We start from the raw sequence: 14,602 nt of genomic DNA, 5'->3' as shown, positions 1-14,602 counted from the left end.
CTGCCCATAGCTCACGAAAACACGTGTTACTTTTGTTCGAAAAGCTCTTCACTGCCAACTAAAGAGATAGAATGCGACAGGTTGTGCGAGATAAACACGGTGCTATTGAAAGGGGGTTCTCATTAACACTCTTCACTGTGTCCCTGCTTTATCTAATGCGTTTATGAAAACGTCCACGATTTTATGTAGAACATAAAGCCTTTTCTTTCGTGCTCTTTTATCGAAAACAACAATGCTGACACATATTTCAGAGCAGCACGTATACCTTTGTGGCAAATGTAGGGAGACACAAAGAGATGTGTGTATTCTGGACTGGGATGTTTTGCAATTATTTCACTTCGAATGAGAGAATCTGATAGTCCAATAATTCCCAAAAATGAACAGTAATTGCTATTAGTGCGAATACGCGAACTGCGCATTCTTAGATTATTGCTTGCGTTCTTCAACGTATTTAACCCTGTTTCAGCAAGATAGAGTATTCTTAGCACGCTCTCTCCCGCAGTTCTACGCACAGAAGATGGTCAGGAAATCCTGCAATAAATTTCCATCCGGGAGAAATGCCCACAATTACATTTTTGCAGTTCTCCAATCCTACAATTTATTTACATTTAATTTATTCGGGGGGAGGGCGAGAATTTTGATATGGTACTTAATTACAAAATAGACATAGATCCAAATGAATCATTGTCTTAACTTTAACTGCACTTGAATTTTCCCCATCCCACTCACCCACCCTCCAAAAAAAAATCTTCATTTCGAAGAAAGAACGGAAAGGCCGACTGCTTTGAAGGAAAATAATCACATTGCTATCAGTATTCGTTTAGCAATATGGCTAAATCTGCGCAGTTACACCGAAGTGACGGAATTCTGTCAACATTAAATGATTATTTCTGAGAGCCAGGCTTTCAGGAGGAGGCCGCTCTTATTGCCTCCAAGTCTGCTATCTGTGGAAGGATCCCATGTGCAGGGCTCACGCCGCGAAGGCGCAATTCATGAGTGGCTTCAGCAAAAGAGCGTCAAATATTAAGCAGCCTGTTACTGTACATCAGCTCGTTAATCTAATGAAACATGTCAATCTGAATATGATCCCCAACCCTTGGAGTTCGCAGTCACACATCATCTGTAGTTAATCTCGAGCGTTGACATACAAATTGCTTCTTAACATGAACAACATATAATTTCTACCTGGGAGTAAACTGTGCCGGTCACCCGGGGAAGATTTATACAGCAATTTATTACAGTAGATTGAACATTGCAAGTGGAAGTAGATCAGGGACTATGGCATATTTTGTGTGTGTGTAGTCAGTGATTTTAGTCTACCTGCTTTCCGCACAGCAGTTCCCGGATTCTGCCCGAGTTCCCATTCGATCCTTAATGTTATGTATATCCGATCTCGCCAAATATCTAACAGATATTGATCTGTTATCGTAAATTGTTGATTAGTTTGAGCCTGCACGTTTCATATTGGAAACAAACAAACAGCTAGGCCGCAACCATTTTTTGTCCTCTCTCCTTGACGCATTTTTCTCTTTTCCTCCAGTTTTATTCTTTGATTGGTCGCTTTGGGCCACTGGATTTTTTCCTAGCCCACCACCGCCTCTCCACCCAAAACATACTCTTTCCTCCATCACTATGCTATTATCCCCGCATTTCTTCACGGTTTTCCATTCTCGTGTTTACATTTCCCCCTTTTTTTGCCCACTGCGATCCTGTCATCCCACGGCACCCTTCCGTCCGCCCACCTTCCTCCACCGCTGACCTACCCTAAGCTTTTTGCTATCCCACACCATTAACCACTTCCTCTCAGTCCTCGGGTTTGGTTTCTGCCTGACCACCATTTATTGGGCTTCCAGGACCAGTATTGCGCATCACGGTCTGTCCAACTGGTTTGTTGTCCCACGGTTTTCGCACCAGTTACTGATTTGTGCGCTTCAATTGGATCGAATATTAAGTAATTGTGTGTGTCTTAAATATACGTCACATTTAGGTTGAAAGAACCAGGCCAATTCCCCCCCCCCCCCCCCCCCCCCCCCCCCCCCCCCCCCGATTCCAACCAAAACTTGGGTGGAAATGTTTAAACTCGTAGTGAACCTCACTGCAAAGTCATCAGCAAAGAGAACACACGACGTTGAGGCAGGAAAAGATTACACTTTTATTTTAAATTGACTTTTTAAAGAGGTAATCAAACTGTGTAACGGGCTGTGACGGACGACCTATTTGCTTCTGATATTTAGACATCTATTTTAATTTCCCATACAAGGCAGCCTTCAGTAGTGTTTTTTTTTCCGCGGGGTACCCACGGAATTCGGATTACTGGACACTACGCCCCCCTGTGCCAAGTGAACACTGTTGCTGCAACCCCACTGGTTAAATTTAGGTTTCAGGACAGATCTGACTGTAGGTCAATACTGCCATCTAGCAAACGAAGTGCTGCGCAATTTGCTTCGATTAGCAATTTGTAATCTGACGCTTTTCAAGTAGATAATTTAAATCCTATTAGAGATTTACTGCAAATTGCTTGTGTTGACGCGACTCTGTTGTAGAAATTGGGAAGGCAGCATGCTCCCTCACAACCGGTTAGGATCAAACTGAAATCTTTCAGACTCCTATTCCGCCTCATTAATAACCAAAGGTAACAGTGACTTCCAAATCCTTGTTTTGTAATTTTTTCCATTGTGAACACTTTTGCCACCTTCCTCAACAACATCGTTGTCAGTAACTTTTCTAATTAATGAAAGACTATTTGTTCAGATTACAAATTTAACCTTCAACCCTTCCTCTTCTGCACTCAAGAGCAAGTTAGCACATCTACGTACAAGCAAAATGGGTGCTTATCACCTTGATGGTTTTATGATTATGTGCGCACTTCATCCATTTTTAACAGAAAACAAATAACTGATTTACAACTGTTACACTTATTTTATTAAGCAAGCAATTTCATCAATAAGTGAAAATCAAAACTGCAGATGCTGGAAATCCAAAATAAAAACAAAAACAGTACATGCTGGAGTACGCAGGAGGTCAGGCTGCATCTCCGGGAAAAGAAACAAACTCAATATTTCAGGTCAAATTTCATGTATTGAGCGCTTCGATGACCCCATGTATTGCCCCTGGGTTATGTTACTTTATCATTTGAGGATGCAAAAATTAGTCTAAGTTTCAGCACTTTGCTTACAACAGATACCTGGTCAATTGTACTATAATTCCATTTTTTTCCCTCAGGTAAAATTGATGCTTACAACGGATACCTGGTCAATTGTACTATAATTCCATTTTTTTCCCTCAGGTAAAATTGACGCATTTGCTACCTTTCATTTGCTACATGATGGGATTGTCCGATTAATTTTGTAAGATCATGATTTATGCATCCACTATTTCTGCAGCCTGCTTTTAAAGAACTCTGGGATGCAGGCATCAGTCACAGGGAGTTATGCCTATATAGTTGGCTTTATTTCAATTGAAGACTCTAGTTTCTTCTTGAACTTTAAACAATTTTTTTGGGATCTGGGCACTTCTGGCAAAGACAGAATTAATTGTCCATCCCTAATTGTTCTTGATAAAGGTAGTAGAGAGCATCTTTCTTGAACTGGTGAAAATACTCCTGGTGCTTTTGGGCAGAGTTCCAGGATTTAGACCCAGCAAGGATGAAGGACCAGCAATATATTTCCAACTCTATTTTTCTTGAACTGCTTGCAAAATTCTGAGAGTAATGCTTTTGAGGTAGCAAGAAAGGCTTACATTTAAAACACCAAAAGCAACTCCAAAAATTGCTCAACATTGCAGTTTGAGGAAAGAGCAGAATTTGATTTTGCTGGTGTTGGTTTAAGGGGGAATATGGTCCAGGATACCAGAAGAATTCTTTGTTTTACTACAAGGTGCCACAATGGTAGGTTGGTCCAGAAGGTTAGATCACATGGGATCCAGGGTGAGCTCGCCAATTGGATACAAAATTGGCTTGATGGTAGGAGACAGAGGGTGGTTGTAGAGTGTTGATTTTCCAGATTGGAGGCTTGTGCCACAGGCATTGGTTCTGGGTCCACTGTTGTTCAGTCATTTATATGAACAATTTGGATGAGAATGTAGATGGCATGGTTAGCAAGTTTGCAAACAACACTAAAACTGGTCTTACAGTGGTAAGTGAAGAAGATTACAACATTATCCAGATCAACTGGGCCAGTGGGCCAAGGTATAGTAGATGGAGTTTAATTTAGACAAATGCAAGGTGTTTCATTTTGGTAAGACAAACCAGGGCAGGGCTAGCACAGTAAATGGTCAGGCCCTGGAGAGTGTAGTAGAACAGAGAGACCTAGAGATGGGGGTACATAGTTCCTTGAAAATGGCAACATGGGTAAACAGGCTGATGAAGGCAGCATTTGGCACACTTGCCTTTATCAGTAGGGGCATTGAGTATGGGAGTTGGGACATCACATTACAGCTATACAAGACATTGGCAAGGCCATAATTGGAGTACTGCTTACAGTTCTGGCTGTCCTGCTATAGGAAGGATGTTATTAAACTGAAAAGGGTGCAATAAAGATTTGAGGATGTTACCAGGACTGGAGGGCTTGAGTTACAAGGAGAGGTTGGATAAGCTATGAATTTTACACCCCTGGAGTGTAGAAGGCCAAGGGGTGACCTTGTAGAGGTTTATTAAATCCAAGAGGGCCACAGATGTTGAATAGTCACAGCCTTTTCCCCAGGGTAGGGGAGGCCAAAACTGGAGGGTGTAGGCTTAATGTGAGAGGGGAAGTATTTAAAAAGGCAGCGGAAGGGCAAGTTCCCCCAGATAGGGAGTATTACAACATTTAAGATAGTTGGACTGGTACTTGGATAGGAAAGGTTTAGAGGGATATGGGTCAAACACAGGCAAATGGGCAACTTGGTCAGCATGGACGAGTTGGGCCAAAGGGTTTGTTTCTGTGCTATATGGCTCTATGATTTTAATGATTGAATAGTGTCATCCACCCATTGGGAGACAGGGATTTGGTTCACTTCCTAGAAATACAAAATAAACTGGAGTTGTAGCCCAGCAACTGTTGTGTCACTTACTCTTCTAGTGAGAAAACAATTTGATTTTATTTATCCACCCACCCCCACCATTTCAGTCCTTTTCAAATCTTTCCTTCATCCAGCTATCTAAAATGTTTCTGCCTCAAACATGCTGGAAAGTAAATTTTGCAGCCACACAATTCTGTTCATGTTTTGCTTGCCCCTTTTTAAAAGCTAAATAATTTTCCCAAGGCTTTCAATTACAAGCATCCCATTTCAACTACTTTCAGTTGCTTTGTCCCATTCCTTCATTTGGAACACATCGTATTTCCTATTCTACAATAATACCAGAGTTCTGTATCTCATTTACATTCTTGGGATCCAGAATGGCATTGAAAATACTACATTCTGATGGAGACAAGTGTGCTAGACTGAGTCTGCCACCTAGAATTATTGCTCACAGGCCCTACACACCCACATTCGGATTGGATCAATCTTGCTGGCCCATATCCTTGAGTCCAGCAATGAGGTTCAGTTGATGACTTGGGCAGCATAGTGCAGAGGTCCCATTCCCAAAGGCCACTGATAAAAGGCTTGTTGGGGGTTGAGCTTTGTCTTCTGACAAAGCAGTCACTGAAGTTTTCCCAATGTCATTAATGACATTAAAAAAAATTAAAATTGAATAAATTATCTTAATGATCTACAGGTCTAGCAACGTTAAAATCAATGGGGCCTCAGATCCTACATTATGTCTGACTGCTGCAGAAATAAGAGGATAATGAGAGGCAAATATCACTACTCGCTCCATGAGGAGTTTAGTAGTGGACAAATCTCAACACCAATCAGCAAGTCCTGGATGCAGTTTAGTGGTGTATTGTGGAGAGTCGTGGCTGTCACGTGACAGCACTGCCCATTACCTGGTCGGAAGACACATTACTGCAAATCAAGGTTGAGCCCCACACCACCCATCAGCACACACCTGACCACTGGCCCCTTTAAGTACCTTTGTACTTGGCCTTGGGCCATTGGCCTTTGTAAATTACTTGGGCTGGACCACCCAGCCCTCCAGCACTATGAAGGGCACCACATGTGCTTGGCTTTCTCTTTGCCATCTTCGAGGGATCACCCTGCTTCACTCCAGGCTGAGTATGGTGGAACGGCAATGGAGAGATCATTGGTGAGGTGTGCACTGTTTAAGGATTGGGAGCGTTTTAGTGTCTCTGGTAGCATAGAGCCATGCCTGCTCTAAGTCAAGAGGTGGCAGGTATCGTATTGTTTTTGTGAGCGAGATCGAGAGAGATTCACGTTACCATTTTCCCACACTTGTCTTTTGTAAATAAAATCCTTTACTGCCAGACTGTGTTCAGAGTCCTTGTTTTTGAGACCCATCGAATTTGTTTTCTCACAAGTGGGCATGTTGATGCTTGAAAAGCTGATGCCACTAGTTCTGTTCAGAACCATTAGTTACAGCCCAATACTTAGTACCATGATAATTTTGCATAGAGCTAATAAACAGTTTGTAGATCCAAGATCCGATTGACAAAAACCTTTAAGTCATGCAGTATTTCAAAGGCAATACGCAGAATCTCAAAAGGCTAACTCAGAACGTTGTATGCAGTTCAAGAAAGATAAAGACTTGCAAATATATTGCCAGTCCTTCATCACTGCTGGGTCTAAATCCTGGAACTCTCTGCCCAACAGCACTGTGGGAGTATCTTCACAGTTCAAGAAAGCTGTTCTCCACTACCTTCTCAAGAACAATTAGGGATGGACAATGCTACCCTTGCCCGAGATGTCCAAATCCCCAAAATAAAAGTTCTGCTAGAAACTGGAGTCTTGAACTGAAATAAAGCCAACTATATAGGCATGACTTCGGGACTAATACCTGCATTCCAGAGTACTTTGAGAGATAGCTGCAGAAATAGTGGATGCAGTAATTGTGATCTTACAAAATTTCTTCGACAATCCCATCGCAAATGCATCAATTTTACTCAAGGAATAGTACAATTACCCTGATATCAATTGTCAGCAAAATGCTGAAATCCATCATTAAGAGTGTAGAAAAGGGCACTTAGAAAACCATAATGTGATAAGGCAAAATCAGCATGTTATTACAAAGGGAAAATGGCATTTGACCAATCTGTTTCACCTTGGGTGGGGGTACAAACAGGAGAGGCAAGTGGGAACAGTGGATGTAGGGCATTTGAATTTTCAAGAGGCACTTAATAAGATGCAACATAAAAGGATGTACTGTAAGGGCTCAAAGGTTAGGATAACATCAATATGGACAAAGTTCCGATTAAAAGTCAGTAGGAATAATTGGGGCATTTATTCCGTTAGTGGTGGGGTGCAACAGACATTAACCTGGGTCCTTGACTATCCATGATTTCTATTAATAGTTTCAAATGAAAAGATGTTACGCAACATATTCAAGTTGATGATGACATGATGTTCAACAAGGAAGTGAGCTATAAAGTGAGTCAGCAATGAAATATAGCAGAGCTCTGTGAGAATGCAAGAAGGTGGCAGATGACTTTTAATGTGGGAAAATGAGAGTTTATTTACTTTCTTGGAAAGAGAGAAACAGAATAGCCCAGAAAATGGATCACAATTCTTTTATTTATTTTCAGTGCTACACTATCAAAAAGCAAGTACACCTTGAGGAAATCACATCAATGACCATTTCCAGGTGAAATCATGCCAATCATGAAAATGGACTGACACATCAAGTTGCGATGCACATTACTGTGCTCAATGTTTTCCCCAGAGAAAGACACACATGTAATAACGTTTATTGGCCTAACAGAAGGTTCAGTCTGTGCTAACATAAATTGGAGTTCAAAGCTCCACACAACAACCATCATGAAAGAGTCTCAGGAGACCATGCACATCATGCCATATCCTTGCCATAGGCAAGATTTAAAGGGTCACTCTATTGACATCAGGATATTTCTCAAGGCACCTCCCATGATCAGTGAAGGTTGCGCCTACATATTTGGAACTGTTCAGTTCTCAACGTTACAAGTGGTACTTGGAGAATGTAGCTAATGACAAAATACTATTTAATTCAATGATCAGTTCATTGGTAGCAGAAACATGGGGCTAAGTGTGGTAGGCAAATCCAGGAGGGTAGTTGGCATTGGGGAAGAAAACAAATGCAGAGCTAACATCTCCTGCAGATTTCCTGTTCCCCATGCTAGCCTGCATGCTACCAGTTGCTGTGGAAATTGTGCCTTTATGGGCTGGTTATCTTCTCAGTGTGACATAGCTTTCACTATTCTGCTGTGTGCTACAATGACATTTTGCACATCAGGACACACACGTCATGATTCAATGCATCTTTTTAAATGGAAGCTGCACTAATGCAGTTTACACTTTTTAAAAAAATGTTTAGAAAACTTGTTTTTTTTTTAGGGACAACATTTTAATTGCACCAGAAAAGGTGAAATCTGCTTTCCATACAATTTTTTTTAATGATGAAAAACTATTAAGTATTATACAGAGCAATGTTGCTGCACTGGTTCATGTGACTGAGAAAGTAAAATCCAGATACAGGAAACAAAATAGTGCAAAGGACTATTGCAAAAAGTTTGGAGAATAATAAAATTGTGTGGAAATGACCATTTAAACATTAGGAAAAGTTTGTCTGAAAAATCGAAGATTAAACCAAAACAGAAAACATTGGAAACACTCAGCAGGTCAGGCAGCATTTTGGAAGGAAAATCAGGATTTAATGCTTCAGATCAAAAACCCTTCATCAGAAGTCAGAAAGGAGGAGAAAAACATTAGTTGTTTCTTTAGTTGCTCTTTCTCCAGTTCTGATAAAGGGGTCTTCAATCTGAAACATTAACTTGGTTCTCTTTCCATAAATGCTGCCTGATCTGCCAAGTTTTTCCAGCATTTTCTGCTATGCTTTCAGATTTCCAGCATCTGCAGATTTTTTAGAATATATTTTCAGAAGATTAAATCAGCTGACTATAGACCATAACCATTTTAACCTTATTGTGGCCAAGCCCTTGAGGTTATATGGGATAACATTAACACTTGTTCAATGCATATGCATTAAGGATTAAGACAAATTTGTAAAAGATAAATTGTATCTGACAAATTCATAATTGAGGAATAAAGTACATTAATAAATACATTGCCCTGAATAGACATAGCAAAGGCATTTCCTAAAGTACTACAGAATAAGTCCCCTAGCCACATCATATGAACAAGCACTTAAATTTTCCTGTACGGCCTTTTCTCCCCCACCCTCCATAAACTTCAGCTCATCTATAAAACAAAACTTACCACATCCTGACTTAAGTCAAATCCTATTCATTCATCATCTCTTTTCCCACTGACCTATCTTGATTTCTGGCTCTTTCTGCTCCTTAAGGACTGATTCCTGGCATATACACCCTCTTGTGCCTCATTCAAGGGGCTTCATTCCTAAAAGTGAATCTTTCTGGCTGTGCCCAACAGTCCCGAAAAGAATGGTTAGCATCCTGCCATTCCAGTCTGCTCAAGTCCTGGGCTCACACTGACCTAGATTTAGTCCCAAGTCAGGCTGCAAATGGGAAGGCTAAGAGGCAGCCTAGTAATTTACATACATCATTACAAGCAATATTAACAGCCATTTTGGAATTTCATGCAGTGTGCACAGTTTCATAGTTTTCTAGAACACACTTGTAAAATGATGGGAAAAGCACAGTGGTACAGGTGCATTGAATGCATTTGCCTCTCAAGATAACCTCAAAAATTGCAGAGTTATTAATCATGAAGGCCATCACTTCATTAATCTTCAGTTGACCTGTAAGCACATAAAGATCCTTCTGCAGGAGTACACAAGATTCCAGGGCAGCTGCCAATGATTTGTTCATTTGTTTATTGGCACTCTGCCCCTATTCACATATCTCAGTACACCTAGGGACTAGCTGATGACCCCAGTGAGGATTGCAAAAGCAACAAAGTACATTTGAACCAGAACAATACGTGCTCCATAAATACCAATGGGCAAGCCCAAGGTCAATCTGAAAGTGACTTATCTGGAGGTTCCCTTTGTTCCATACTTGACACCTCTTTAGAATGGTTATGTGCTGCTGCGCACACCATAACAGTATACAACAGTGTGGTTTGGTTGAGGGTTAAGAAATTGTGACCGTCCATATAACTAATGAAAAAATACCACGCACGCAAGCCCGACTCAGACCAGGTGGTGATTACTGTGTCTGGAACTCAATTGTGTAAGCCAATTATATTAAACAATAAGTGTGAGGTTTGTCTTAAACTGAGGGTTGTCTTTTATCTTAGGCTCCCCAATTGAAATTGGGGTAGTCGCATTGTTTAAGTGTGTGACAAGGACTGTATAAATTAATATCTGCCCCTCTGTATTGTGGAAACCTCCAATAAAGACTACATGAGAGTCAGGAGAATTCTCCCTGGCAGTATACTGCTAATAAACGCGTTTTAACAGAATTAATCCATGGCACTCTGTGATTTTGTAGCAGGCAGGAGTGGGAACTTAAAATTGGGATAACAATTTGGCGAGCCAGCCAGGAGTCCAAGACAAGGTCTTGGAAGCGGTGTGAGCAATCAACAGGGATAATGGCCACCTGAGACAGAAGGGCCCACAAGGTAAGATTCACCTTGATCCCTCTCAGGGAGTCGGACACCTGATCGATCCCTTCACTTATCGAATATCCTCTGACGGACTCCTTGCGAACCTGTCTGAATGCCACAGGTAAGAGGAGGTTAGAGTCCTCCAGATAAATTATCTGAGGTTTGAGTCCTCAGAGTAATAACGGTAAGGGGTTCGAGTCCCCAGTTTTGGGTTTTAAGGCTGTGAATTTTAAGGTTCTAAGTTTTAAGTTTTGAGATCAGTTCTCCAGTACTACCACCCTGCCTTAGACTGGTTCTTAAGAGGGGAAATCCCCCACGGGAAGGTCAGGAACCTGAAGTGGGTGAAGGAAAGAGACTGATCTTATAGATAATCGTAGCAATTTGTACCTTACGGTCGAAAAATGAGAATAACTTCCATAAATTATCGGTATGACTCAATAAGAAATTGGGAAATGAAATATGGCCATTAGGGGAAACTTGGGATGTGGATAAGTGTCTAAAGGCAGAAAAGGTGATTTGGGAGCGCAATACAGGGGAAAAATGGAAAATATTAATGTCTACTTGGAGAAAAATGGCTGAAGACCTGACAAATAGATCTAAAACAGAGTAGTTGGGAACATAATGCACGTAGAAGGGGGATTAGTGTATGTGATAAAAGAGGAAATCCCAAGAGTTGGGAAGTTCTGAAGTCTCAGTGTGGAGACCACGATGCTAAGAGAAACAGAAGGGAGAAGGAAGGGGTAGATCAGGAAAAAAGGAAAAACGTAGGAATAAAGATAGAGAAAATAAGGATAAAGTGGAGGTACTTCCCGACATGTCTGGCATGTCCCTGTTGTTCCAAAGTAATGATACGGACGAAAATGAGGAGGATTGGATGGTCCAACCCACGGCCCCTATCTACAATTTCACTGCCGCCCCCATATAATGCAACTAGTCCACAAACTGTTCCACTCTCACCACCAATGACTGCTGGCCAAGTCTCGTCCCAAGGACAATTCCATGACCCTATTGGGTCCTGAACTAGAAATCAGCTTAGATGGAGAGGAAGCCTGCATACAAATGGTTCTGAGGCCACAGACAAGCGATGGAACTTTTTGGTAGGGGACAGACCTTTAGTAGATCCTCAGACGGACACTAATTATGACTCCGATTCTACCACTGATAATGACGACCCTAAAGATCCTGACCCATCACCTCTGTTGGATGAGGTTAAGGGAGCGAAGGCTGAAAGACAGTTCCCCAGTGGGAGTGTTCCCAATCCCGATCCAGCCCAAGCGAGCACTAATTCTATGATCCAAATATACACACCTTGGAAGCCTCAGGAGATGTGCCTAATCATAAGTCAGGCACCAAAAACAAACCCAGCGCCAGGTGAAATTTCTGGGCACCCTTGTAAGTGCAACTGAGCAGCAGCTCACTCCTGAACGTATTACACCCATTATTGCTACCCCACTGCCCTCTACACTGAAGGGTATGCGTGCCTTCTTAGGTTTAGTAAACTTCTGTAGACAATGGCTACCTAATGTGGCCCTCCTACTAAGCACCTCACACCCCTGGCTTCAAGCCATTCCGTGGGACCTTTTGAACTTGCACAGGAACAAAAGGAGGCCTTTGATAAGCTCAAACAGGCCCTTGCCTGTGCCCTGGCCCTGGGACACCCTCTATATGATCGCCCATTTCAGCTTTTTGTGAATATCCTGGAGGACTGCGCTACAGTCGTCCTTATTCAAACCCACGGGGATAGAAAAAGACCAGTAGCATATTACTCTACTCAGCTGGACCAGGTTGCTAAGGGACTTCCGCTGTGCTCACAGATGCTTCCAGCGATCTACTCCCTGGTAACAGCAGCCTTCAATGTAACCCTGCAACAGTCAGTGGTTGTTTATTTCTCCCATACTGTAATGGCGCTCCTGACCTCCCATCAGATGCAACACCTTACCCAGGCCCACTTAAACAGATATGAGGTAGCGCTCCTGAATAACCCACTCCTCACTTTTGCATACTGCACCACCATTAACCCTGCCACCTTTCTAGAGGCCCCACCTGGGGATCTTGAAGATCCACCACATGACTGTTTAATGCATAACCACTTTTTGACTGCACCCAGTCCGGACCTTTCGGATAAGGCCTTCCAGTCAGCGGACTTAAACTTGTATGTCAGTGGTAGTTCCCCCGTTTCTGAACAGGGAACCCGCCTTTGCGGCTACGCCAAAGTAAATGCGTCTTTGCAGTCCCCAGTCTCTGCCCAAAAAGCAGAACTCTTTGCCCTGACCAGAGCTTGTATTTTAGCCAAGGACAAAGTAGCTAATATCTTTACTGATTCCCACTATGCTTTTGGAGTCGCCCATGATTTTGGCCAACTATGGATGCACAGGGGATTTCTGACTTCTACAGGTAGCCCCAAACAGAATGCGGCTTACGTAAAGAACCTCCTCCAAGCCATCCTCCTCCCTAATAAATTGGCCATCGTTAAACGCTCAGCTCACCTCTCAGACACCTCGCTGGTAACACAGGGCAATAACAGGGCAGATGCAGAGGCTAAATTAGCAGCACACCAGGGGACTAATATCGTTTCGACTGCGGAAAAACAGGCGGTTGCTTGTAAGCCAACAACAACAACGCAGGGCACCCCAGACATGGTCACTGTACAGCACTTACAGGGGGATGCCCCTGACTCAGACAAACAAGTATTGAAGGCACACGGGTGTACACACTGTGTCACATGGCCTCTGGACCACACCAGTCGGTCAAGTATGTATACCTGATTCCTTGTTACCAATGCTTATTGACTGCCTGCATTCTGACACCCACTTTGGCAAGGAGGGAATGAGTAACATTTTACTATGTACCTGGTGACACCCCAGATTGGAGGAAGCAGCACAAGGCAAAATACGATCGTGTTTAATATGCCAACAAACCAATGCTGGGAAAGGGGTGAGATGCACCCCAGACAAAACCCCCTTGCCAGGTGGTCCATTTGAATGTATACAACTTGATTTTATTGAATTACCATGTGTACATTGCTATAAGCACTGTCTTGTTATCGTTGATGTATTTACTAGATGGATTGAAGCTTTTCCAACCACCAACAATAAGGTCTGAACGGTGGTAAAGTTATTGCTTACAGAGATCGTACCAAGGTTTGGGGTACCCCGACAGATAAGTTCAGATAATGGTCCCCACTTCATAGGGAGAATAAATAAGGAGCTGTGCGAGGCTCTGCATATCGAACGACAGTTCCATTGCACCTACCACCCTCAGGCAGTGGGTATAGTAGAATGAGCCAACGGCACCCTGAAGTATAAATTAACTAAATTAGTATCAGAGACAGGTCTAAATTGACTAAAAGGTTCTCCCATTAGCATTATACCACATGAGAATTACCCCCCACTCAGCTACCGGGGTGTCGGCTGCCGAAATTTTCTATGGACATCTGGGAAGAACCCCATGAGGTGCCGACACCCCGCCCCCCCCCCAGGTTGACCTTAACGTCATGGGGAACGAACTAAAGGTATTTTAGACAGCTTACATCCTCTTTAAAGTTTCTTCATTCACAGGTGAAGAGCGCCTTTAAACCACAGGAAGGACAGGATGCGGAGTTGCCTGACCTGGAAGTTGGAGATTCAGTACTGATAAGAGATTGGGAGCGCCCTAAATTGGGACCTCAGTGGAAAGGCCCCTTCCAGATACTACTCCAAACTCCTACAGCCGTGAAAGTACAGGGCCAGGAACGTTGGATTCATCTGAGTGACTGTAAACGATGGCCACTGGAAGGAAAATGATGTTTCTTAGATTTGGACTTCTTGCCATTACTAGTACTCTTGCATTGGCATTCGAGGAAAATTTGTTTTATAAAACACATATGCAGCTACATGGAAATCGCACCGTTTGCTACCCCCTGGCAGAATCAGTGGAAGGTCTTTTTGTAGCCACACCAAGTTGGAGCCCCAGGTCTCTCTTAAAATACAAATATTCAGAAACAAAGTGTATTGGGCAGAAGGGACCT

The 14,602-nt window shown here is 42.6% G+C and overlaps 1 protein-coding gene across 1 annotated transcript in view; it reads right to left on the bottom strand.

The window, feature by feature from the left end:
• The window catches only part of wnt7bb (wingless-type MMTV integration site family, member 7Bb), a 108,361-nt gene that overhangs the window by 87,141 nt on the left and 6,618 nt on the right, over positions 1–14,602 (bottom strand). The window lies entirely within an intron of this gene.

Source organism: Pristis pectinata, chromosome 15, assembly GCF_009764475.1.
Source record: "Pristis pectinata isolate sPriPec2 chromosome 15, sPriPec2.1.pri, whole genome shotgun sequence".
In the NCBI taxonomy this organism is placed as follows: Eukaryota; Metazoa; Chordata; class Chondrichthyes; order Rhinopristiformes; family Pristidae; genus Pristis; species Pristis pectinata.
Note: the sequence above shows the minus strand (reverse complement) of the source record. Positions and strands in the feature narration are given on the sequence as shown.